Here is a 27,088-nt window from a genome sequence, read left to right on the forward strand (position 1 = left end):
ATATTGTACTTTCTCTCTTGATTAGATTTGCTAATTCCAGTGAAGGATTGTGAAACATCTCAGGTCTCCAGTCCAAGTGACAAGAAGAAACGGGCCTTTGGCCAGGACATCCGGGCTGCCTGTGAAAAGGGGTGCTCTCACCTCACGAAGAGTCCCCCCAAGTAACTCAGAGCATGAGAACAGCTCGGCACTGACAGGTGCCCCAACAGGAGGACGAACAGCAAAGAACCCACGTGCAGAGCTAATCCACTCCAAAACAACAATTTAGGGCATTATTGCCCATACCTCTGAGAAGTAGCCATCTAAAAACTACAGCCATTCCATTCATGCCACAAATTGGATATTTTACACCATCTTTTATCGAATAATCTACTTTGAAATCTTTAAGACATGCAATAGTTTGAAAACTTTTTTGTCTGGGGACACCCACTGGCTAAGGTGGCTCTGGCATCTCACGGAGAAAAAGACCTGTGAAGCCTGCGCAGAGACCAAAGGAAACCAGTTTCTCAGCATCCTCAGAGTGGGTCGGAGCAGTGGCGGCCGCGTCAGCACTGCGCGCGCCTCACTCCTGGGAAGGCGCCGTGTTGCCCGACATCCCCTCGTGTGGGAGGGCAGAAACGGTGGGCAGAAACGATGGGCAGAAGTGAGCGTGGTAACTCTACAATTGGGGTGCTCTGGAGAGCCTGCGTCTGAGCTCCCCCAGCTCCTCCATCCATCTCACCACCATCAAACAAGCCCCTCTCTCTGCTGAGGAGCCAACGCCTAGGAAAGCAAGGGTGCAGGCCAACTGCATCTGGCCTGGAAGAAGCCTCGCCTCGGCCTCCCGCAGCAGCCTCGCTCTCTACTGCACCGGGAGCGAAGCTAGGCCCGAGCGACAGCTGCTGCTGCAGGGCGCGCCAGGCGCCGGGGCGCTGTCTCGCCCTCCTGCGCCTGGACCCATCCATCTTCGGTGAGGCGGGAGAGGATGGAGCTGACGGGCAGTCAGAAGGCCTCTCCTCCACCCATTTATCTCCCCTGCTTCCCAACCGCTTGTTCTCACCTTCATGCCTGCAGCGGTGCTGACAAAGAAAATTGCAGCCCTGCGCACGGGTGAGTCACGGCGCGGCCTGAAGCCCAGTGTGCGTGCATGTGCGTGTGCGTGTGCGTGCGTGTGTGCGTGCGTGCGTGCGTGCGTGTGTGGTGGAATCTGCATGCGCTGCTGGGATAGGAGCCGGGCCTCGTGCTGAGTGTTGATCCCCGTCCTCTTACTGCACACTAGCCCCACCCCCCACGCCCTCGAGAATGCAGCTCCTGCCGCGAGCTTCTCGAAGCCACTGACCACTTTGGGCCTAATTCACGGAAGCAGAGGACACTGGAGACGTTTAATAAAAGGCATCGAGTTCCTGCATCATCTTGGCGACCTGGGATTTATAAGGGAATTTCACTGGCTTTGTAGCAATGTAAAATAAATAGACATTAGATGATGACAAGGAAAACAAAATTGCTGCCAAAGCTAAAAGGAGCTTGGCAGAAGAAGAAAGCCCCGCTCCACAGCCAGTCATTATTTACTGTACAAACCTTTCCATAAAGCAGAGCAGAGAGACACATAGAATAATGGGCCCTTGCCCAGGGATGAAAAGGGCTTTCTGTAGCCTGCATTCCCCTGACGAAGGCGCGGTCGGGTCTCAGGGCTCGGGTGATCTTATTGTTCAGCTCAGCCGTTCAGAAAACTGCAGGAGCAGCCCGGCCATGGCCCACACATTTCCAGGGAAAAACGCAAAACTGTAGCAGGTGGAAAGCTCTGCTCCACTATCCTTGCCACCCTCCCTGCGTATTGCACAACAGGCCAGTCCTTCCTGGGCCTGTAACGCTAACATGGCCGTGAGTGCGTTGCCTGGCACACTAGCTCCTGACAGTGAAAACCCCAGTGTTCTTCACTCAATTTACAAGGAAAAAGGCTCTACTTGCTATGGGCGGTAATGCTGTTGAGGCACCGGTTAGTCCCTGTGGCCCACCAGACCTGCATTTCTTCACATTTTAGAGGACTGGTTCTGTTCTCTATTATGCAACCCCATCCCCACCCCAGAAAGTTAGTCACATCATTTATCATAAACTGTGGAAGAGCAGGAGTGATGGATCCGGGAGGCTGAGGAGGTGGGATTGGAAGTGTGAGCCAGCCTGGGCAACTCTACAATGCAGAAGGGCCGTACTTCAAACTAAAAAGTAAAAGAGGGCTGGGGACATAGCTCAGGCCCTGGGAACAAGAGAAAGGAACAGAGGGAGGGAGGGAGGGAAGGAGAGAGGAAAGGAAGGAGGGAGGAGGAGGAAGAGGAGAAAAAGGAATAGAAGAAGAGTAGAGAAAGAAGAGGGATGGAAAAAAGAGAAAGCCACTTACGTGGCCGCTTACATCGGCTGGTTCAGTGCTCCCCAAGATGTTGAATGAACAAGGTAGGAAGAGGCAGAGGGGCTGAGGGCTTGGGGGTCACCTAGATGCTGCCAAAAGGAGAAAGGCGCCCCACGCGCTGAGCACTTGCTGTCTGTCTACTGCAGCATTATCATCATACGCTATCTCCAGCAAAACACGGTCACCCATCTAGAAACGGCCGCGGCCTGTGAGATGACGGGAGCTGCTGGAGCCTGGCGGGCCTGTGTGGTGCCTGACCTCCCAGCCACGCAGGGAAGCCCTGGGGTGGTCAGTTTTTGTCACCCTTTATGCCCTTGCGTGGTATAACTACAGTTGCTGTAGGATTCACAAACTGCTATTTTCAATTTGTAAAATGCCAAGTAGAGAATATTGAAGAAAAAAAAAAAAAACATATCACTGGGCTCCAACATAATTTCAATAGCAATAATAAACCAAAGCCCATGGGACAGATTTATAAGTGTCTGAATATAAACAGAGACTCGGGGGCTGTGATTTCTAGCTTATTCTTCTAAATATTTATCATGTGGCTTGGCCTTTGTCACTTAACCCCTGCGTTCCTTCTTACATCACTATAAATTTTGTAATCATATTTTATAAAAGTGCCTATACCTAGCTAATAGATGAAATGGCTCATGTCCAATCCCTAGTTTATGGACAAACTAAGTTTACCTTTTGCAGGAGAGCTTCACAATTTTTAAATTAGGACATTTTCATTGTTACTGTATAAGCATCATATCAAGTTGTGAATGGGTCTGCAGGGTCTGCTTAGCCCAAATAGTTTTCTCTATAAAAGTATTTTAGAGGGGCCAAGGAGATAGCTCAGTAGAATAAGCATTTGCCTGGTAAGGGCAAGGGCCTGAGTTCAATCCCCAGTTCCACCAAAAAAAGAAAAACAGCATCTTAGTATCTGCCAGCAGCGCGTGGCTCCTCCTAGAGGATTTCCTAGTAAGGCCTCCAGTACTGTACTGGAGCACTAGCAGCAATAGTGGAGCAAACGTGTGCTGCTCAGGGAGGAGAGATGCTTCACATCTGCACACACAGCGTGCTCTGTTGAGCCGGCAATAGCACTGCTGGATGGAAAGCTCAACACTCACAACTGTTTACGGATAAAGCTACAATGACACACAACAAAATGTCTCTGCGGTGATGTGCAGGTGGCTTCCATCGGGTCATTTTCTCTTCCCTATTTATAAATTTCTGTGTTTGCTGAACTTTAAATAACAATCACAGATCGTTTCTCTTCAGGATTTTTGTTGGAAAGATTGTGCAGGGGGAAACCTGTCTCCTACAGACAGGTGTCTGAGAGGAGAAACCCCAAGCAAATATTCCATATTTAACTGGCGGCACTCCTGCTGGCAGAGCCGAAAGGACCTGGGTTCTTCCTCTCTTTCTATGGGCCTCGAGGCTGGTTCCTCCCTGCATCTAATGTGGCTTTTGCTCTACAATCCAGTCTTTCTCACCCAGGTGGTGGAGAATTTCTTCCTAACCTGTTTGTGCAGACTGTGCAGAAAGTACCCAAAGAGAGGCCAAGGGCGAGGGTCACTGCCAGGTTCCCGGATGGCTGCAGCCAGCCGGGCTGGAGTCTGCTCTTGCGTAGCCTCCCTCCTCGCCCCTTCTCTAGGCTCTCACTCGTGGCCCGCTGCATTCCCAACGTTGTTTTCACTGTGGGAGTCTACAGCTAGGAGGACAACACCTCCCTCTGGTGAACACTCTCGGGGGTCCAGGCAGAGCTTCACTCAGCCGAGAGTGTGAGCCAGGAGGTCAGATGTTTGCAAAACTACCACTCGTTTCATTGAAAAGTACAAATACTGCCATTCAGCATGCACAATTATGCTTCACAAAAGAAGACAACCATTGAGCAGAGTCACTCAATTTTACAAGTACCAAGTTTCAGAGAAAGAAAAGCGCCTCCTCTGCATGTGTAGGTGACCATGAAACGCCACGGGGGTGTCTCTGCAGCCCTGGAACAAGCAGATCTGACCCTCTGTAGGGCCAGGAGAGGCACTGGAAGCCAGCAGGAGGTATGAACAGTCAAGGGGAGCAAGTAGGGCATTTGATTCACAGACGCAAGGGCGCACACACATGCAGACATGCGCATACACGCACGCGCACACACTTGCTTTATGCTTTCGCGCAAGTACTCACAGGGTTGCGAATGAAGAGGCATTGCAGGCTGGCATACTAATTGAAAATAAATGTTCCCTTCTTTGGGAAAGTCTCAAGATGGAAAATCCAAGCATGAGATAAAAGAACCTGCACAGTCAGCACAGAAAGCTCAGCTTTGAAAAATCCGCCAGGAAAGAGAAAGCTCAGGGTGGCCTTGTTTTCTGGCTCTTCACAACAAACAAACCACCCGGGGACTCCCAGGGGCCTGAATAGGGGCACTACTTGCCCTCCCTGGCCCTCCCTCTCATGAGCCTCTCTGGGCGTCCTGGAGAAGGGAAGCAAGTGTCCAAGGATTTCAATATTCTGGGTCCTCTTCCTCAAAAGACCAGCAGGACTGTAAAAGTCTAAATTCCACAGACCTGCACCACAAAGCTGGGCTCCCTAGCAGGCAGGAGCTGACACTAGCGCAGCAGCTCAGGAGCCACTTCCAGCGCTCACCAACTGTGCGTGTGGACTGAGTGTGCTCGGAGGGTCCTGTTACGGCTCTTAGCCCCAGCCTTAGTATCATGTTGCTAATGTGCCTCAGAAGGACATAACTGCTAAATAGACCAAATCCCGTGTGCATCCATTTAAATTTGCTTCCAGTTGCTACTGAAAAATGAATGTGCTGGAATGAAGAAGGTGCCTGGTTTGGGCCTCACAGAACTGATTTCAAAGCATCCTTTGCTGATGCAACAGTTAGAACCAGAATGTCGCTGTCCATGACCAACTGTCCCTGGAATAACACAAGGGCCAGCCCGAGCAAAGCCAGACCCACATGCAGAATACAGCAGGTAACGCAGGTTCTCTAATTTTTCTTCTGCTGCAGATATAACTTGCCGCTTCTTGGGAGTCCCAGTCAGGGAGGCACTTTCCCAGGACGACACCCATTTGTTACAAATGTGTGCAAACACCTCTCTCTTCCTCTCCATGTGTCTTCAAGTACCAGGAAGAGCCTGAGGAACTCACACCGCTGAGGTCACAGGCCTCGAAGCAGCCCATTTGGCAGGAAATGGAGCGTCCGCCTAACAGAAGACAGGTAGCGTGTGCTGAAGGTAAGCTTTCCACGAAGGCTTCTGTTCTCCTTGACATCTGCAAAACTTGAATGGTAGTCGAGATATTTTCCAATCAAGAGTGTGAGGCTTCTAGAACATTTTTCCTGAGCTACATGCAGAAGAGAAGCACAAGATTTTATCTTCTACAGCCCACTAGCCAGGCCAGTCTGATTCCAACTTCTTCTTTTTGGGATCCTGCAGTGACAGTGCTGGACTTGTGGTCTCTGCAGTCGCTGAATGACAGTGAGCTAGAAGGAAGGTGCTTACTGGCGTGTGTGACACTGCAGACAACACCTTTGCTTCTGGGAGGGACTCCAAGAAGCAAAGGCAGAACGAAGACTGAGTCCAGACAGGATCCGGGATGGGTGGAGACCCAGGGATGGGGAGGTGCTGGGGACAAGGGAGCCTGGTCAGCTGAGTAGCCGACCCCACCTGAGCCTAGGGGTGCCCTCTGCTTATATTATCAAGCCACCTGCGATGTGTACCATTAAAAACTGCCACAAGAATGATTGAAAAGATCCCAGAACCTCAAGAGCAACTTACTCTCCCCATTCTCGCCCTTTTAACCATAAATGGCATTTACTTTTCATTTAAAAGTAACAACTTTAAGACAAAGTAAAATAAATAAAACAAAAGAAAATGTTCTCTAAGTTCTCTTATACTGGAAACAAGGTGGAACTACAAGAAAATTGTTCCAACAGCTGTCGCTGTGCAGGAGCGGGACTTAGAGACTCTCACGGCGTGGCCTGCTGTCCTCCGGCCAGGCAGTGAATGCCCTGATTGATGGGACGTTGCTGGGAAGGGAGGAGCCGTGGTTTCTTTGAGTGGAGAGTGGAAGGGGGGGTCTGGCTCTAACCTGGGAACAGTGGTTGGATTGTTCAGAATGTTGATTCAGGGTCCTACAGAGCCCCCATTATTCCTGTCCTCGCCCCGGCCCAGTGCACACCGGACAAATAGAAACAGCATCGTTAGTAGACCCATGCTCCTCTCTCTCTCTCTCTCTCTCTCTCTCTCTCTCTCTCTCTCTCTCTCTCTCTCTCTCTCTCTCTCTCTCCCTTTCCCTGCCAGTGCTCAGCCCTACAGCAAGGCTCCCTATCCACACTCTCCCATCTCTCCCCTGTTTTGATAGCTGCCTGCTGTTTCAGCACAGTAGGGGCTCCTGACAGCTGACACCCAGGTGGTCTCTGGATCCATCTAGATAAGCTGACCTGAAACTGATCTGCTAAGGAGCCTGGGGAGCCAGCCCTGTGCCTTCAGCAAGGACGATGCTTTCTCGTCCAGCACCTGGGAGAGTACCGGCTGACCCAGGTGTCCGGGGTGCTGCTCACTTTCAAAACTCCCGTCATGATGACATCACCCTATCGGCGGAGGGCTGTGCCTGTTGGTGTTTGTTTATGTGGGCTGTCAGTATGTCACTATGTACAACTGCAGCTGGGACCAACCCACTATATTAAAAAGATGGAAAAATTGAACCACAAAAGAAACTATTTGGGCAGAGCAATGTTGATGGAAGCAAACAAGGAAAATGCATCCTGGGTGGAAATTTCCATAGTTTTCAAAACAATCTGGAAGCGTGGGTGGAATAAGGGTTCAGAAAAATACATATAGTGGATTCATCATGCGCACCAATAAAATTCAACAAAGAGAAAGCTCTTTCAGAAACAATTTTCTATTTAGGCTTTTTAAATTGATACTTGAACTACTTAGAAACAGACTCACTTTGCTAACTATGTTTGGCTTAGAATTCACTTGGCCCGGCTTCGGCACTTCATTAATCTCTGGAAGCAGTATAGAAACCCAAAATAGAAGGCAGAGCGACCTCTGTGTTTGTCTGAACCTGATGTTGTCAGTGGTGGGGAGAAAACCTCTTCAGAGAGAAAACAAGCCACCCCGAAAGCGTGGCCGGAGGCACGCACGGGCGCTTGTTTCCTGAACGGCGCCGAGTTGGAGCTGCTGGGAAGGGGATGAGTTAGAGCTGCTGTACACAGACAGCACTAACCCCCTACGCGGCAGGCTTGGCGTCGGTGTCACAACCCCCGGCTACCGCCGACAGATGGAGAATGGCTTCTGTGATGCTGGAGTGAGTGGTTGTTGGAGAGACCTGAGCTCCTCTACTTCAAGGGAGTTGTGAAAACTCAGTAGCCACCTACAAAGACCAAAACATCAACGAATCGCAATCACAATGCTAGCTCAGCGCATTCAAGAGCATCCTCTAGCTTAAAGCAGTGTGAAGGGAAAACATGGAGGCCTTGCAGTGTCCCTAGAGTTGGAACTAAGGAAGGAAGCCCTGCAGGTCCAGAAGGCCTGCTATGCAGTGGTCCAGGGTGAACACACAGTCTCCGTAAACTGCAGCCTAACTCTATCCTGAAATGCAAGGACACAAGAAAGAGCACTACAATGTGGTGAGAAGCCTTAAGATCACTATGGAAATAAATGGACACAAATGGACATGTGGTGTGCTGCAGCCCCAAGTGGACGCGTGGTGAGGCCTCATCCCCCTGAGGCCGAGCTGAAGCCGATCCCAGTCGCATTTCTCTAGAACGTGTAAAGTGTAGCGAGATCATGATCATGGGGACTAAATTCATATTTTGCAACTCCAGCCAGTAGCAATTCAGCTTGTCTTCCTTGAGCTGCAGGTTTTCCTCCCCAACCTGGGAAGTACTAGAAGGCATAGTTTAGGGCAGGTCCATGAGCTACCTGGGAAAAGGAGTTAATCCTTTCATTTTTCTTTTGTCTTTTTGGAGGCAGTGTCTCCCTATGCAGTTTGGGCTGGCCTTGAGTTCAATTTGTAGCTTAGTCAGGTCTTGAACTTGCAATGATGCTCCTGCCTCAGCCTCCCAAGTGCTGGGGTTACAGGTGTGCACCATGATGCCTATCTATAAAAGAAGTTAATCTTGTCGCGCGGTTGTTCTGGTAAGAAGGTTAAAGGATGTGAACTCTCATCACTTCACCTGGGTTCTTCATCCAACCCATTGCCCCACTAAGGGAATTCAACTACTATTTGTCAATATAGAAGAGAATCCAACCTTGACGTCCTTCTGAATATTTTCCATTGATCACTACTTTCCAGAAACCTTGACCTCAAACTATAATTGCCCTAGATCAGCTGGTTCTTCACATGTACAATAAAAATTAATGCCATATTTTTGACACCATGAAATCTGTAACCTCAAGTAACCTTTCAGACCATGTACCACCATATTCTTGAAGCTAGTCTATTTCCTTTGTAAGCAGTCAATGTTCCAAACAGGTCATTCAAGTTGTCCTTTGAACAGCACGAGCTGATCTTTAACCCTAACCATTCTCATCACACACCTGTCCATCGTAAGGCGCAGGAAGTTCTAAATGTGGCACCATGTCTTCTTATTCAACCAAGCATCCGGGGAGGCCCTGGTCCTTTAGTTGTGCTACAGCGACCCTTCCTTCAGGAGGAGCTGAGGAGGCTTGGACGCACTCATCCTGTGCTGTGCAGCCCTCGCTAGGCCCTCAGTGAGGCCTCTGCCCTTGAGTTCTGCTTCTGTGTGTTTACCCACCCACTCTATGGATACTGATCAAGCACTGCCTGGTATTATACTGGACATCCAAGTCCTAAAACTCGGTGCTTTATTCTGCGAGAAAAGCACTAGCAACCATTTTCCATTCTGCTCTGCAACTCCTATACCTCACCTGATTCCACACCTGTCCCCCACAAGGCCAAGGCCTCTGGGTCTCTGAGGCACCAGCTAGAGGGTCAGCCCTGAAGGTGATCTTCCAGCTTTCTGCCTTTGTGCCGCCTGGCGTGTTGCTCTCTGTCCTGCTCTTGGTGTCTGCATCTGGTGGCCCCAAATGCAGAGTCCACTTTTGAGATCACAGCAGTCCCAGGTGGCCTTGGCACAGCAATGAATAGGATCTGATTGATGTTGCTTCGGGGTGACCAGCGCAGTGCTGACCCTGAAAGCTACCTTGAACACACGTGGGGTTGCTGGACAGTTGAGAGAGAATGGATTTCATGTTTCTAAGCCTCGGGCCCTGCACGCATTAAGCCCAGCTCCTTGCAGGCTGTTCTGATTCCTTCTCAGGGTGTGCGTCTGCGCGGGTCCATGCCTGTCGCGGTCACGCTCACGCCCAAGGCGGGCTGCACACAGCGGAGTCGGGGGCCAAGCAAACTTGAAACAGCCCATCGTCCATTAACTGCCTTCACAAACAACAATGAGGCAGGAAATAACAAAGCATGATCCTTGAATTAGTATTTCAGCAGAAATACTCAAGAGTTTTTCCACAGTCTGTAAATTGCTCCAGCTGTGTTTTCCCGGTTTATGAAATTGAGAGAGGTGAACTCTAGAGACAAATTAAAACCCTGGATCTGGTCAGAGATGCTTTTATAGCAAAGGTGCTCTGTTATACGGCATCATCTGCAGATGCACACAGAGCTGCATGCAGGCTCCGCTGCAGATGCAGTTTACCTTATCCGTCGTCCACCCGGAGGGATAAGGACTGCCGTATATCAAAACTCAGATCGGCCCCGAGAATGAGGGCTGTTTTATTGCTGTGTTTTACCAGGAGAGGATGAGGATATAATATTTTATTATGAAACAACTAATAGAAGGAACAGAAGAGCACGTGGGAGCTGCCTGGCCGCACGACGCGGGAACAGTGGATGCGGAGCGCCACCTTTTGGCTGCTCGGCGTTCTCACGTTCTCTAAGTGAAGATTCTGTGGCTTCGGGGATTCAGAACTTGGCGACTCCATTCAGAGAGGCCTCTAGAAGTTCTTCCCCAGGTAGCTCCGGGTCTCAGCCCGCGTGGAGCAGGCTTTCCAGCCTCCCTGTGCAGTGTCGAGTTAGTCCCTGCTCTGTGGCTGGTGTCAGCCGCAGCTCCCGACGCGCTCCCACGACTAGCAGAGAGGAAGCCAGGAAGAACACTGAAAAGCAGAGAACGTGTTTTAAATTACAGCAGGCCCTGGTGGGGTTGGCACAGAAGAATGAGTAGAAAGCCTGATTGGGCTAGCACAGTCCTCAGCATTTAACAGCCCTGAACTGAACCCAGGTTGTGACATTTCGGAAGAGATTTATAGTACCTGGTCGGGTAAGCGTGGCGTTGTCCAGAGAAATAAATTAAACACGCACAGAACCCAAATTGCATGACACTGAGACTGCCCATCTGGAGGAAAACTAAAAATAGTCATGGCAGTGCCCACTACTGGCAAAGTGGGGACATTTTGGAAATGAAAAACTGACCAGATTTGGGCCACCGAGCCATGGAGGGACAGAGACTAGATCTCACTCTCCAAATAAGCAGACCATTCAAAAGAACACCGAGAAAAGAGATCGTATCTTTCACAGAGCAAGGCTAGTTGAGAGAGCCAACACCTTCAAGGCCTTCGCTGCAGGAGCATCGGGAGAGCTCCATGGCACCCACTTTCACTGAGAGCTTGGAAAGAGGAAGCCACAGTTCTTTAGGCTCCCACTGATCGGGGAGAAACCAAGCCCTGGGTGCACGAAGGCAGCCACTGCGAACCCACCAGCCTGCTCCCCGGGGCTTTTAATAGTCACCACAGGAAGTCCCTGCACCCGCCCCCACAGACTCCCTACAGGGACAAAAGAGAAACAGCTGGAAAGGGTGGTTCCTGTCCTCCTGTATCAGGTGTGATCAAAAATACAATGAATGTTTCAGTAAAATTTTTAAAAGTTTATCACAGTAAAAGGCGCATTACCATGACCCCTCCCCCACTTTATACACATCCCGTCATTCTTGCCACTTTCAGGAGTTCTGGAAGGAGTGTCTTTTTTTTTTTTTTTCCAGAACCGGGATTGAACTCAGGCCCTTGTGCTTGCCAGGCAAGCGCTTATTCTACTGAGCCGTCTCCCCCGCCCAAGAATGTCATTAGTTATACTGCCATGGTAAGTTTGAGGGTAAGAGTATTCGAACACGGGGTGGTACTTGGAAGGCGTTGGATAGCAATGTGTCTTTTATGGTAATACATTTTTTAAAAAATTTTCATGTAAACATCCACCATATGTTTGGATCAGATCCTATATAGGTCGGCAATCAGAAACAACCCAGAAGAAAGTCAAAACAGGAATCTAAACAAGGTGGAACTGAGCTAGATCCACATCCACCCTGCCCCCAAAACAAACCAGGCTGGGAGAACTTGCTCCTGTGCTGAGCAGCACGCGTCACCCATCACACAGGGCAGCACGGTTAGCTCACCGCTCGCCTCGTCTCCTTCCCTCCCCCTCCACTTCCCTCCCTGCCCTGCCTCTCCTGCCTGGTCTCTGCAGCCACCCGCCACGCACAGGGCTCACTGAGACAGATGTTGCTTACAGACTTCTGGGCACCGCTGTGAGAGTGCTTGCTAAGGGACGCTGAGAAGGAGGTGCTTCTGCTGTCAAGCTCTCCAAAGGTCAGCCATCTCCTGAGGGCGCCGGTGTCTCCCCTAGAGCTCACCCACATCGTCCCCTACTCTATCAATGCACAGGAAAGGCAGCAGCCACATAGCCAGAGAGAAGTGGACATGTGGCCAGGCCCCTCCGCCCCACCGTCGTGCACCCTATGCACAGGTACAGGGTGCTCTTTCTGACTGAGCCAATCAAAGGATGACCAGAAGGAGAAGACCTGACCAGAGATGAGTGGGTGAGAGCTTTGGTTTCCTCGTTGCCATCAGTGCGACTTCCTGGAGCCAACCAGCCTTGATCCTCACAACCCAGGTCACAGCCCCTCAGATGGAATGGATTCTCCGTCAGAACCATCCCAACGAGCAGCCCAAAGGGTTCGGTGAACCCAGAAATCCATGCGCTGATTCCACGAATGTGTAGAGTTCCTGGAAGGCTCAGCTTAGGAGAATCATCCCAGTGCACCAGCAAGAGAACCAGTTTGGTGGATGGTGGAGGCCATCTGTGTCCCTGGTGGACCCTAAGGAAGCCAAAGATCAGAATGGCAAGGTCAGTATATGCATCAGAAACAAACTGTTTTAGCACGTCAAGAGGACAGAGGTCATGACAGGAAGAGAACTTGTGGAAAGAGGTGTGGGTCAGGCAGGTCTCCAGGGTGCAGAGTTAGGACGCAGATGAACAGAAATCTGGACATAGCAGATGCACACATTCCAAACCAGTTGAAAATCTTTCTCAATGCCTTCAAAAGTGATTGCTTAAAAGGACTGTAGGGAAAGAGCACACGTCAATTACTGAAAATGCTCCTAACTCATACTCTGATTTTGCATTTAGTGATTGATTTAAAATTTTACACTGTCTAACCTTAAAATTTTCTCCAACCTAATAGGAAAGATGGGTAAGAGAGTCAACATTTTGCCAACTAAAATACAAAGCACAACTTGGAGCCATTAAAAGTCCTGAGTGTGGCTGTAGGGCTGAAACACAACTTGTACTTAGATTTCATTTTCATTTTTCAATATTTACAACCTAAAAACATCCAGCGAGCCCACCCTCATTTTTCTTAGATAGTTAAAATAGATGGCTAAAGGAGACGCAGCCCACAGCCCGACTGAAGCCAGTTTTGTTCACACTCATGTTTTGTTATTGTTCCAGAGAAATAAAGTACTGAGGGGAAGAGATCAAAGGGGAACAATTAGGTCACAGCCACATGCCAAGGAACTAAAGCCAAAGAACTTTTCCCCCCAATGGAACTTTGTTCCGCATCTAAAGTGTAACAGACTAATTATTAATTTTTTTAATTTCTATGTTTTCAATTGATGAATTTTGTTCCATAGCAAAACACAGGCTATACGAAACTATGAAACACCGTGCCACTATACTATTTTTCTCTAAAAGAACAAACTTTGCCTAGGGAGAGGTTATAGACAACTTATTTCAAATGTGCGAGGTTAAAATTATACGGAAGTAGAGATTATGAGTCACAGGAGAGAAAAATCTGCCCTGCGGTTAGGCTGGTCCAAGTCACCATTTTTGTAACCAAGAGAAGAGAGTTAGTTTTAGGATAAGTCACGAATGGAGGCAGTGGGGGGACTATTGAAGTTAAGAGGTAATATGCAGAAAGATTGATTCTTTGGAAAATAGGTGTGCTATGAAAGAGCACTGAAGGCTGTAACGCCAAGAACAGAAGGAAAAGGAGGAAGTGCCACTGACCTTACTTCTAAACTCAAAGGGAGTTCCACCATTGCTGGAGTCGGGAGATGAGCACGACTGTTGGTAACTTCTCAGAAAGCTCAAAGTTGCCATGCAGCCAGTTGGAATCGGCGTGTGGGATGCAGTAATGGTTTCTCGGCTTTCTGGCTGATTTGTTCTCTGCTTTTAAGCTTTTACTAGTGCATGCTTGCAGCACACAATGATCACAGTCACCGTGGGGACTGCTACAGGGACCCAGCACACTTCAGGTCCCTTCTTTTCCCCACGCCCACCATTCATCTTTTATTTTTCCAGCATCAGATTCATTTATTTATCAGATGAGACTTTACAATATTGTCTTAATGCAGATTGAAAACCAGGCTAATAGGCAAAAAAATATAAAACAAGTAAGAAACTTGTACAAATGAAGGTATGCTTTTAGATGCGTTGTCCACACTAGGCTCTCTCTTTCCTATTATCTGTCTTTCACTTTGTGATGGGGGCATGGTTTGTCACATAAGAGAAACCCTGCAATACTTAAGCTTGTGCATCTGAGTTATTCCACTTAATCGATGCTCTCGTGGCATACCCACTTGCCTACAAATGACTCCAGTCAGCCCTTCTATGGCAGACTACTGCTCCACCGGGTATAAATATCACATTTTAATACATTCACCTGTTGATGGAGGTGTAAGCTGTTTCTGAGACTTAGCTATTGTGAGTCATGCTGCTCTAAACATGGATCTGCAATATGTGGCTGCGGCATGATGTCTGTAGCTTTGGGGGAAGGTCCCTAAAAGAGGAATCGCTGGGTCCCGTGGGGTTCCTACTAGTAGTTTTTTGAGACATCTCCCTACCGATTTCCATAGCGATTGTACCAGTTTACACCCCCACTCACAGTGGTGAAGTGTTCTTTCCTCCACCCTGCCCTATTATTGGTTGATTTCTTGATGATAGCTATTCTTTCTGGAGTTGGAATCTCAGTATTGTTTTAATTTGAATTTCTCAAATGCCCAGCAACCTTGAACATTTTTTCATGTGTTTATCGATCATCTCTATTTCTTCACCAGAGAGGTGCCTAGTCACTTCAGATGCCCAGTTTTAACTGGGTCTTTAAATTTGGGGATCTAACTGTTTTGTTTTGTTTTTTTTCAGAACCAGGGATTGAACTCAGGCCCTTGCACTTGCCAGGGAAGCGCTTATTCCACCGAGCCATCTCCTTGGCCCCAGGTTCTAACATTTTTAAGTTCTGTATATATTCTAGATATTAGTACTTTGTCCAAGGAGTAGCTAACTAAATTTTTTTCACCTGTGTCTTCAAGAGTTTTACATATTTTTGTCTTCCAGCAATTGTTTCTGTTCTAATATTTAGATCTTTGATCCAATTTTGTTTGAACTTAGTGCATGGTGAGAGATATGGGACTAAATTCAAACTTCAGCATGAGGAAAGCCAGCTTCCCAGCACCACTTGGGAAGAGGTTGTCCTTCTTCCAGGAAAGAGACTTGGCTCCTTTCTGTTCACAGCGAAACTGAACATGACTGGATTTATCTCTGTGTCTTATGCTCTGTTCCAATGACCACACGTTGGTTTTTTGTTCTAACGCCATACTGTTCTTAGTACCATAGCTTTGCAGTGTAAGTTGACACGCAGGATTGTGATGCCCCTACCTTATCTTTGTTGCCCAATGTTGACTTTGCTATTCTAGCTTTCTTCTGGTCTCACATGAATTATGAGATTGTTCTCTGCAGTTCTATAAAGAATGTTATTGGGATTTCCTTAAATCTTTGTAACTGTTTTGAAAGTATGGCCATTTTCACTGTATTGGTTCTGCCTACCTAGGAGCAGGGGACACCTTCTTGTTCTCTTATATGCTCTGCAGTCTCCTTTATCAAAGTACTATGCTCTTCACTGTACAGGTCTTCCACTATTTTGGTTAGGCTAATTCATTGTTCTTAATCATTTTCTTTAAGATACTGTGAAAAGTATTATTTCTCTAGTTTCTCAGTGAGTTTGTTCTATTGATTTTTTTGTGTGTTGAGCTTCTGTTGTATCCTGCTACACTGACAAATGTAGATATTAGTACTAGGAGTGTTTTGGTGGAGATTTTTGGGGCCTTCCATATATATTACCATGTCATCAACAAATAATGATAATGTAATTTCTCCCCTTTCATATCAACTTTCTTTCTCTTGTCTTAGTGTTCTATCTAATTGTGGTGGTTGATACATTATGTCAACTTGAGATGAGCCCACCCTGGAGTGACTCAGCAGAATAAGGGTATATAAAGGGGTTGAGGAAGGCTTCTGTGTGCCCCACTTCCTTGTGTTCTGATCTCTGCCACACCACTTTGGAGGAGCTCCGATCTTCACAGTCAGCGTGGAAGGAAGGAAGAAAGGATTGACAGATGCCACAGGTGCTGCTCCTTCCTCTGCTCTCTGCTATTCTCCACCACTGTGAGCTGCTGCCCTGGAGCCAGCCGAGTGTGGACTGAAACCTCCACAAACTGAGCTAAATAAATCTTTCCTTCCTTAATTCTGGTTGTTGGGTATTTTGTCCCAGCAACAAGGGAAAAGCAACTGAGACACTAATGTTTCAAGAACTATATTAAACAGAAGTGGCAAGGGTAGACACCCTCGTCTATTTCCTGATTTTAGAGAAAAAGCTTTCAACTTCTTTCCATTGAGTAAGATGTTGCCAGTTCATTTGTCATAAATGACTTTTATCAGATTGAGATAAAGACCTCCTATTCCTATTTCTTCTGTGTTTTTGTCATGAATGGATGTTGGATTTTGTCAAATACTTTTTCCATATTTATTGACATGATCATATGATTTTTGTCCTTGTTTCTTTTACGTAGTATGTTACATTTATTTATTTGTGTATATTGAGACTTCCATGGTCCCTGGAACAAATCCTACTTAGTCATGGTGTATATCTTTGTGATGATTTGCTGCATTCTGTTCGCCAGTATGTTATTGAGAATTTGTACATCTGTGTCTATAAAAGAAATTGGCCAGTAGTTCTCATTTTTGGTTGTGTTCTTTTCTGGCCTTGGAATCAGAGAAATCCTTGCTTCCAGGAATGGCTTTGAGAGTACTGTTTCCCTTTCAATTGCATTAAGGAGTTTGAAAAGTACTGTCATTAAGTGTTCTCTAAAGTTCTTGTAGAATTTGGTGGTGAATCCATCATGACTTGGGCTTTGCTTAGTTGATAGTTTTTTATTGCTGCTTCATTTTCATTGAATGATATTGGTTTATTCAGGATTTTTGTATTTCTTGGTTTAGCTTTGGTAGTTCAGATATATCTAGAAATTTATCTATTTCCTCTGAATTTTCCATTTTATTAGGACAGAAATTCTCAAAGTTGTTACCAGTAACCTTCTGAATTTCAGCAGAATCCATTGTGAATTCACCTTTTTCATTTCAAATTATATGCATTTCAGTATTTTCCTTCCTTACTTAAGGTTATCTAAGAGTTTGTCTGTTTTGTTTAATCTTTCAAAGAGCCAATTCTGATTCACTGATTCTTTGTATTTCTTTAGTCTCAATTTGATTAGTTTTTTTCCCTGGTTCTTAGAATTTACTTCCTTATATTAGCCTTGGGTTTGGATTGATTTTGTTTTAATAGGATCTGGGGTGCAGCATTAGGTTCTTTGTTTGAGCTTATTCTCTTTCTGATGTGGGAATTCACTCTCATGAACTTCCCTCTTAGGACTTCTTTCATTGTGTCCATGAGTTCTAGTATGTCATACTGGCATTATTTGTTTGTAGAAACTAAATTCTTCTTTAATTTCATCTGCAACACATTAGTAATTCAAGAGAGCACTGTTCAATTTCCACGTGTTTGCCTAATTTACATGGTTTCTTTTGCCATTGAGTTCCAGTTTCGTGAGGCTGTGATCTGATAGTATGCGTTGGATAATTTGGGCTATTTTCCACTTACTTAAACATGCCTCAGTGGCTAGCATGTGGTCTATCTTGGAGAAAGTCCTATGTACTGAGGAAAGAAATGTTTATCCTGTTGGTGGAAGGAACACTCTGCAGATATCTATGGAGTCCATTTGTTCTAAGGTTTGTATCAACTCTGATATTTCTTTGTTAAACTTTTGTCTAGATTTGTCTCTCTATGACAGTGGAGTGCTGAGCTCCCAGTTCTTGCTGTATTGGTGTTCATCTGATTTTTGTGTGTTTTTTTTTTCTGAAGTTTCAGGATTTTTGTATTTCTTGGTTTAGCTTTGGTAGTTCAGACATATCTAGAAATTTATCTATTTCTTCTGAATTTTCCATTTTAGTAGGACAGAGATTCTCAAAGTTGTTACCAATAACCAAGATGGCTTCAGAGTAGACTACTTTACACAACACATTTTTAAAAAGACACATTTCTTCAGCGTCATGATTAAACTATTACATTTAGCAATCAACAGCATGGGTGCAAGAAAAGGTCTCATTAAAACCCTTTGTTGGAATGCTTTACACTTTCCACAGAACAGAAACTAAAATAACCTGTTATACAATTAGTCACAAATACAGTCCTCGAGTTTTTTGCCCATACGCATGAGTATTGTCTAAAACATGTCTTCTTTGTAGCAGCTAGGCCCTGCCACCACTGTGCTTGGCTGAGTTCACAAATCTGTTGTAACCTCCAGCTTCCCTGTCACTTCTCTGGCTCTCCTCTCCTGCTCAGCTTTGTTTCCTGGAAGTGTTTAAAACCTTCTGCCACTGCCATAGCTACTGCTGCTGCTGGAGCCACCACAGCCACCTTGATTTCGTGGTTTGGTAAAGTATTGGCCTCCACCAGCACAGGGCCCAGAGCTTGTGCCTCCAAAGTTTCCTCCCTTCATGGGTCCAAAATTTGAAGACTGACTGTTGTAATTGCCAAATTCATTATAGCTTTTACCACCTCCATAATTGCTTCCATCATTACCAAATCCATTATAACCATCTCTACTGCCACCATATCCGCCCCCACCACAGCTACCACCAAAGCCACTTCAACCACTGAAGTTTCCTCCATGACCGAAACTGTCATTGCCACCAAAACCTCCTCCACGACCACCACCAAAATTTCCAGGACCACTTTGGTCTCTTTGGCTAGATGAAGCACTAGCCATCTCCTGCTTGGACAGGGCTTTCCTCACTTCACAGTTGTGACAGTTCACAGCGTGGTATTTTTGAATGACAATCCTATCCACAGAATCGTGGTCACCAAAGACTACAAAAGCAAAGCCTCTCTTTTTTCCACTTCCTTGGTCGGTCATAATTTCAATCACTTCAATTTTTCATATTGTTCAAAATAGTCTTGTAGGTGACGTTCTTCAATATCTTCTTTAATGCCACCAACAAAGATCTTCTTCACCATTAAGTGGGCACCTGGTCTTTGAGAATCTTCTCTCTGGTTCCATAACTCTTCCGTCCACTTTTTCTGCTGGTGAACACCGCGGAGGAAGCATCATCAGCCTCTCTTCCGACTGCAGTCATGTCTAACTCAAAGTCTCCCAAGGAGCCCGAACAGCTACGGAAGCTCTTCATCGGAGGGCTGAGCTTTGAAACAACTGATGAGAGTCTGAGGAGCCATTCTGAGCAATGGGGAACACTCACAGACTGCGTGGCAATGAGAGACCCGAACACCAAGCGTTCCAGAGGCTTTGGATTTGTCACTTATGCTACTGTGGAGGAGGTAGATGCAGCCATGAATGCATCCTTTAATTTTTAATCTGTGAATGACTTTTTGAATTAAATGTAATTCTCACCTTCTGAAGGTTGTTCAGGTTTCTTCCTGAGCCATTCTGTCAGCCTGAGTCTTCTGACTGAGAAACTGAGGCATTCACATGGAGGGCTCTTGAGAGAGGCACAAATTCATGCCCATCATTGCCTTGCTTTTCTGGCGCTACCTTCCTCACTGTCCTCCTTCACTTAGCTGCTTGTCCCACCAGGTGTGTTTTTGGTGTCATTGTCTCATTCTAGCGTATCCTTGAGAAGCTCTTTTGATGCTGGTTTGGTGGTTGAGAATTTTAGGGTGCCCCTTGTTGTGGAAATACCTTATTTCTCCATTAATTGTAAAGGAAAGCTGTGAAAGATACATAAGCCAGGGCTGGAAGTTGCTGTCTTTTAGGGCTTGACTCACTTCACCATCAACCCTCCTGGCCTCTGAGGTTTGCATAGAGAAGGCTGCTATGATTCTGATAACTTTCCCACTGCCTGTGATTTATGGCTTTCTTTGTCAGCTCTCAGGGGTATAACGAGGCATGGCGATGTCCTCCTTGGCTGATGGCTGTGGAACTTCTGCCCTTATTCCTGTGAGCAGGGTTCTGGCATTTGCGTTGTCTTCCAATCTTTCGTTGATGCCAGCTATTCTTAGATTAGTCCTCCTTGCAACCTCTGGTGGTTGTTGGGTCCATCCTTTATTTTCTCTTATTGCTTTAAGGCTTCTGTCAGCAGCTAGTCCTTGAAGACATCACTGTCTGCTAGTTCTTGAATCTTCTTCTCATATTTGTCCATGCTGTTGCTTTCAATATGACTTTTAATCTTCTACATTTCTGATTAAAACCTTCTTATGCACCCTATTTGGTGAACTGATCAATAATGTTTTGTTTAGCTCCTCTACCTCTGTATTAGTGTCATCTGGGAGCTCCTGTACCTTTTTAGTTAATATTTCCATTGTATGTTTAGTTATATCTTCTGTAATCCTGCTGAGTATCTCCTTGAATGCCTTTCTAACCACCTCTGCTAAATTTTCAAGTAATTCAGATGTGTAGTTTATGTTATTCTGCCCCTGTCTGCCCCCTAGATGGCTTGGGGGCCGTTGGGGCTTATGGGAGGCTTTTTGTTGCCTTTTCCCCCCATGTTTCCATTGGTTTTACTCATTTATTTTGTTTTATGCTGAGGTTTGTGCATGCTTTTGTCTAAAGACTATTGCCAGTAGGGCTCTATTTAGTTGCTTTTCAGTGCTGTCCCTTAGGAATGACTAACTAGAATCCCTAGCCACAGCCCCAAGGTTTACCCACCTGGGTTATTTTGGGGAAAAGAAGATGCAGTGTAGCTAATCCAACAACTAAGTTGTCTGGAAATATACTCTAGTGTTGTTGATGTAACAAAAGAAATCTGAGTGTTGGCTTACAGAGAAATGGCACCAATTCTGTGACCCTGTAAATATCAAGTGAAACAAACAGCTGTGATAGTATTGGCTGGGACCAATTAGATATTAACATATCGTAAGAACCAGTCATGTACCATCCTTATTCCTAGAGAAGAAACTGTCAGCTATGATGCAGACCTGAAGCGACCCAGGTGTTGACTTACGGCTATCACGTACTAATGCAAGCGCTATGTCTCTGCAAATGTCACAAAAGAATCCAACAGTAACTTTACAGAGTTAGCTATCAAAAGGTTAACAAAGCTTTGTGGCTATACTGTTAAAGACTCGAGGTTTGGGAAAGGAAGAATGCAAACAGGAAACTATGAAACTATGATATGAGAAAGAGAAGAGAGACGCGGTACAAGGGGTCTTATTGGGGAGTAGAAGAACGTCCACCAAATTACGGCTCTCCCTGCCCTCTGGTTGTGGAAGTGGGGCCTAGCTCACGTAGCTTAGAACAGTCTGGGCGCCCTTGCCCGCCTGACCAAGGCTCCCTGACTGTGAATGCCTCCCGTGGTCGTCCCTCACCCCATCATGGTGGGAGTCCTGAGATCAAGTCAGCCTTTGTCTGCGCTGAATCCCGAGCTCAGGCAATCAGCTACAGTGCCGTCCAGCCAAGCGCGCTCTCCAGGGGACGCGGCAGGTTCCTGAACGGCAGCTGCTCCTCAGCTGCGGGGGCACACAGCGTCCACCTCTCCACTGCACTGCGCATTTCCCCCTGATGCCCCCAGAGTTGCTTGCTTTCTCTGTGTCTCTGTAGGCTTGATCTTCCTTTCACATGGCCGAGGAGAAAGTGCAGAGTATCTTTTCCTCGTTGTGCACCATGTTCTAGCTTCAATGTCTCTGTAGGCTCCAATTTTCACACTAGATTTCTCCTGGGTCTCTTTCCTTCCCCAAGGTTTTCTCCACTGTTTCTATTCCAAATCTGGAGAAGATGGTTCATTGCTGCTTACTGCTCTGTCATCTTCCAGCAAGGAGTGACTTCTTTTAAAAGGACAGTTTTAACTCACTATGGTCTTATCCTGGAATCGAACTCAGGACCTTGCACTTGCCAGGCAGGTGTTGTGCCATTGAGCTATATCCCCAGCCCTACTAACAGTGTTAGACTTACAGAAAACTTGCAAAGATACTGTAAATCCTGTATATCCCATGTCCAACTCCCCTTATAATTAATATCTTACATGAGTGGAGTACATTTGTTATTATAAACCAATATTGATGTATTATTCTTAACTAAAACTGATGGATAGGGCATTTTCCCTGAATTTTCCTGCAGTGTCTTTCTGTTCTGAAATCCACTCAGGATACCTAGTAGCCTACAGCTCTTGTGTCTCCTTAGAGTCCACTTGACTGCGACAGTTTCTTAGGCCTCCCCTGTTTCTGATGACTTTGGCAGTTTGAGGAACATTTCATTAAGTATCCTTCGGTTGGGATCCAATTTCTTCATGAGTAGACTGCACTTATGGGCTTGGGGGAGAAAGACCACAAGGTAAAACAGTGTTTCTACCCCATCCTGCGAAGGGAGAAGGGCTCATGCCATCACCATGAGTTACGCTCTTAGTGTTGACTTTGAACCCCAGGCTGGGTGGTGCGGGCCAGCTTCCTCCCACCCCCCCTTACTGTGGCAAACTGTGCAGGGCCACTTGTGCAGCCCACGTTTGGGGAGGAAGAGGCGTGCTTTCCCTCTGTGAAGACAGACTCTCACAGAGTTCTGCAAGAGAGAGTCATCTCTGCTGTCCTACGTGTGCCTCTGTTTCCCTCCTTACTGAGCCAGGATGCTTACCTTAGAGTCTGCGCTGTAATTGAGCGCTACTTTGCTACTTGTTTTCTCAAATCACCCAAGTTCCAACCATGAGGAGAATGGTTTGATGGCTTCTGTATCCCTTCAACCCCATCCTGTCAATAGAAGGTTTTAGTTTTGCACTTGTTTGTTGGGTGGTTGGTTGGTTGGTTGGTCTGATTTTTAAATTTTTCTTGGCATTTTCTATTTCTATGGTTTGGAATGTATTTCCCTAGAGACACATATTTGAAACTTAAGCCTGAATCCCCTAGTGGGGATTCAGAAATGGTACCTTTAAGGGAGGGCTCAACCGTGGCAAGGATTAGTTCCATATCATGGGAATGGGCGTGTCATCACAGGAAGGGGTCCCTTATGAAAGGGCAGGTTCCGTGCCTCCCTCTCTCACTTGCCTTTTTACTTTCTCCAAAGGAATGATGAGACAAGAGGATTTCACCAGATCCTAGCCCTCAACCTTGGTCTTCTCATCCTCTGGAACTACAGACTAATAGATTTCTGTATGGTGTGCATTGAGTATTCTGTTAGAGCTTCACAAATTGGTAGAGCCAACATGGCAGGAAGCTGGTACTGCAGGGTTGGGCACAGCATTGGAACTGGATGGTAGCTGCACGCTGAAGAGTTCAAAAATGCAGCCTAAGAAAGGCCTACATTTCCATGAGCAAGATGTTGAAAGCGATTTTGGTGAGGGCTGAAAGAAAGGAACTATAATTTAAATTAAGGGATTGCTTAAATGGCTTGATCAAAGTCTTGGTGGGAATATGAACCCCAGAGGCAATAATGATGGGTTCTGAAACAGAAATGAGAAAGAGGGTACTGGGAACTGGAGGAAAGGGCATCTTTTTTCAAATGTCACCAAAAAACTTAGCTGAATTCTCTTCATGCTCAAGACCTTTTCAGAGGCTAAATTTATGAACTATGATCAAGGATATTAAACAGAAGAAATTCCTAAGTAAAACAAACAAACAAACTACGTGGCTTCTTATAACTAAAATACAGCAAAGTAAGAAGGGAGGGGAACTATTGAAAGGTGGATCTTCTCATTAAAAGGAATCAGACTGAGAACTTTTGGAGAACCCTAACACGCCCACATGGAGAATAAACAAGACTGACCAGGACAGAACACTGAAAATGTGGTCAGTGGGCATTTGCTGGAAGTGAGTAGGACAGAAGGTGGCGGGGGCATTCCACGGAGACAGCAGGCATATGGGGGCCTGTGAGGCAGGCTGGGACTTCAGGGCAGGTTTCCTGAGGGGCCACTGCTCAGTATTGGCTCAACATGACAAAGCAGGACCTCTAGGAGGTGATTTCTCAGGCATGTATGCCTTATCTTGGCACCAAGTTCTTATGAAAGGGCAAATCCAACCTGCTTCTCCTGTCTCTTTCCTCCCCTCTTTGCCCTTCTGCCTTCCACCGTGTGTGACACAGCAAGACGGTCTAGGCCAGGTGCTGTGCCCTTGACAGACTGGCCCACGCTCCACCTCCAGAACTGCGGTGCAACAGACCCAGCGCCCAGCATCCTGTGGCAGCCACCCAAAGACAGACTGAGACTCCTGCCATCCCAGGACACACCTAGTTCTACAATCAACATTTTCTTCAAAGAGTCTTGCTTTGTTTTGTTAGAGAATCATGTTAGAAACTAAAGTATGCTCACAAAAGCACAGACAACAAGGCCAAAAGTAGACCAAAAGGGTTGCAGGAGATTAAAAGCCTTCTGCATGACACAGGAAACAATCCACAGAATAAAAAGACAGCTTTTGGCAGTGATGACGAACAACTCCCCACCCTGAAAAACCCAATTATTTATCACAAAGTGCGAACACCATGATTAATCCTAAATACTGGGGGTTTAGTTCAGAAAAAACAATTCACACATTAGCATGTTTTCTCTTAAAGAAAAACAAATGCAAGTGCCACAGTTTGCCACCACTATAGATTTGGAACTATAGAATGACCGAAAAAATCTGGAAGCTGTGTATCCAACAAGGGCTAACACCCCACACCTATAAAGAACTCAAAGGACTCAGCAGTAAGGCTCAAATAAGTCAATGTTCAAAGTGATCAAAGGACCCAAATAAAATATTTTTCAAAGAAAGCGTAGACTATATCTAAAAGTGCATCTTGAAGTGCAATTGTCTTACATGTATTTTATGTTCCTTGGTCTATTAGCCTGGTTTTAAATCTGTTTACATAATAATTAACCTTAAAATTTCTTATAAGGTAGCGCTTGGGAGAGAGCTCAGTGTCTAAGCACCTACCTGGCAAGTGCAAAGACATGGGTTCGATCACTGGTACAGCATGCCTTGCCGGCCCCTCGCACTCAGCCAACCACTGAAACTGGGCATGGTGGTGCAGGCCTGTAATCCCAGCACTGGGGAGGCTGAGACAGGAAGAGCACTATGAGACCAAGCAGCATAGTGAGACCTTGTACCAAATAAATAAATAAATGCATAAAAGTTTTTTTAAGTTCTTATAAATGAATCTGATGTTGGGAAAATAAAATGGGGGAAGGGAATTGCAATGTGTTACGTACATGTACCAATTCCCTACAGTGAATGTAATGACTATGTACTACAAACGTGTACTAATAAGTCAAAAATCAAACCTAGAATAAAAGAAGATGTACAAATGACTAATACATTTGTGAAAAAAATGGTCAAAATCCGAAGTCATCAGGGATGGCAAGGTTAAACCACAGTGACATTTGCTAAAATGACTATTATCAGAAAGAAAAAGGCCGGGAGGAAATGGGGGAGAGGGCTCCCCGCACGCAGGCGGTGGAAGGGCAAGTCGGGGCAGCGACACGGAAAGCCGCAGGGAGGGCGGAGGCCCCGCAGACTCGGCACAGGCGCCCCCGCGGTCCGGAGTCCCGGCGGGACACAGGCGCGGCCTGACCGCCTTCGGTCGCCGAGCGGTGAGCCCCAGACGCGGACTGTCAAGGAGGAGAGCCCGTCTCTGCTCGCGTCTCCAGCCGTGGTCAGCCGGCTCCGAGGCCGGGCTGGGGGCTGCTCGAGTCGCGGCAGGCGCGAAGCGGAGATCGCCTGCGCAGGAGGCCGCGCAAGAGCCGGAGAGCCAGCGCAGCCCCTCGGGGCCACGCCGCTGCCCTCTTGGTGCAGCCACAGCCTGCTTCCTCTCGCACGGCCAGCCGGCCCCCAGTCCCGCCAGCCGTGGGCATGGGGGCTCCCGGGCCAGCTAGCGCGCCAAGAACTGGGGTCTGCGTGTGCGGAGGCAGCCGCAGCCGCGGGCTCAGGCCAGCGCCGTGGCCCGCGCAAGCACCGACTGGGCCTCCGTGTTCATCCGCAGGCAGACAAAGAAGGAGACGTGGCGCTGGGCACGTGGAATACTATGCTGACTTAAAAAAGAAAGCCTGCCATAGCTTGGCTGTTAATGGGAAACACTGTGTTAAGTGGAATGAGCCAAGCTCAGCAAGACGAGCGCCGCATGACACCACCGTGCGGGGAATCTAGAAAAGCGAAGCTCACAGAGACGAAGGGTAGAAGGGCGGTCACCAGGGCTGAGGCAGAGGCAGGCCCCGGGTGGGGATGGAGGCCAAAACACACAAAATTTGAGTTATAGAGGAGGAATAAGCCCAAGGGATGGATCTATTGCCAAATATGGAGGCTATAATAATATTTTGGGTACTTGAAAACTCTGAGTAGATCTTAAGTTTCTCATCACAAGTATTTTTATGAGGCAATGCACACGCGAATAGCTTGATCTAGCCAGCCCACACTACATTTCTATTTGAAAATATTATGTTGTATACCTTAAATAGATATAACTCTTATTTGTCAAATAAATAGGTAAATGGAAATGGGCAGGGGGCAAAAGTTGAAAATTCACAGAAAAAATGGAGTGGAAACCAAGAGAAAGAAAGAAAAGAGAGAAGAAGAAAGAAAGAGGAATGGAGAGGGAAGGAGGAAGGTAGGGGAAGGAGAAAAGAGTGGAGGAAAAGAAGATGGGAGGGATGGGAGCCAAGGAAGGAAAGGGAGGGAAAGTAAGGGGAGGGGAGGGAGCAGGGGAGGGGAGAAGAAGGGAAGAGAGGGAAGGGGAGGAGAAAAGAGGGAGGGGAAGGGAGAGGAAGGAAGGGGAAAGAAAGGGAAGGGAAGGGAGGGGAGGGGAAAGAAAGGGAAGGGAGGGGGAGGGGGCAAGAGAGGAGAAAGTAAGGGGTGGGAACTGAAGGGGAATAGAGGGGAGGGGCCGGGGAGTTAAGGCCTGGGGGCTGGGTGCATTCACTGTATCCCCTGGCTGGGCTCTTTTTAGAGTCCCTTGCAGTACTTTCTAGCACCTCCAGGAGTCTGAAGCTGTGCTGGAGACCGAGCCGTGGTTGTGGTGCTCAGGACTTTCCTCACAGTGCTTGCATTTTACAGGGATTTTGGATTTTTTTTTTTTTTTCTACACACCTGGCAAGGCAGGAGGCCAGCGCTCCTGGCTCTCAGGACAAAGGGAATGAGCAGGACAGGGCTGCAGGGCAGGAAGGAGGTGCCGGCTGCAC

The sequence above is a fragment of the Octodon degus genome, unplaced genomic scaffold, assembly GCF_000260255.1.
Source record: "Octodon degus isolate 3935 unplaced genomic scaffold, OctDeg1.0 scaffold00017, whole genome shotgun sequence".
In the NCBI taxonomy this organism is placed as follows: Eukaryota; Metazoa; Chordata; class Mammalia; order Rodentia; family Octodontidae; genus Octodon; species Octodon degus.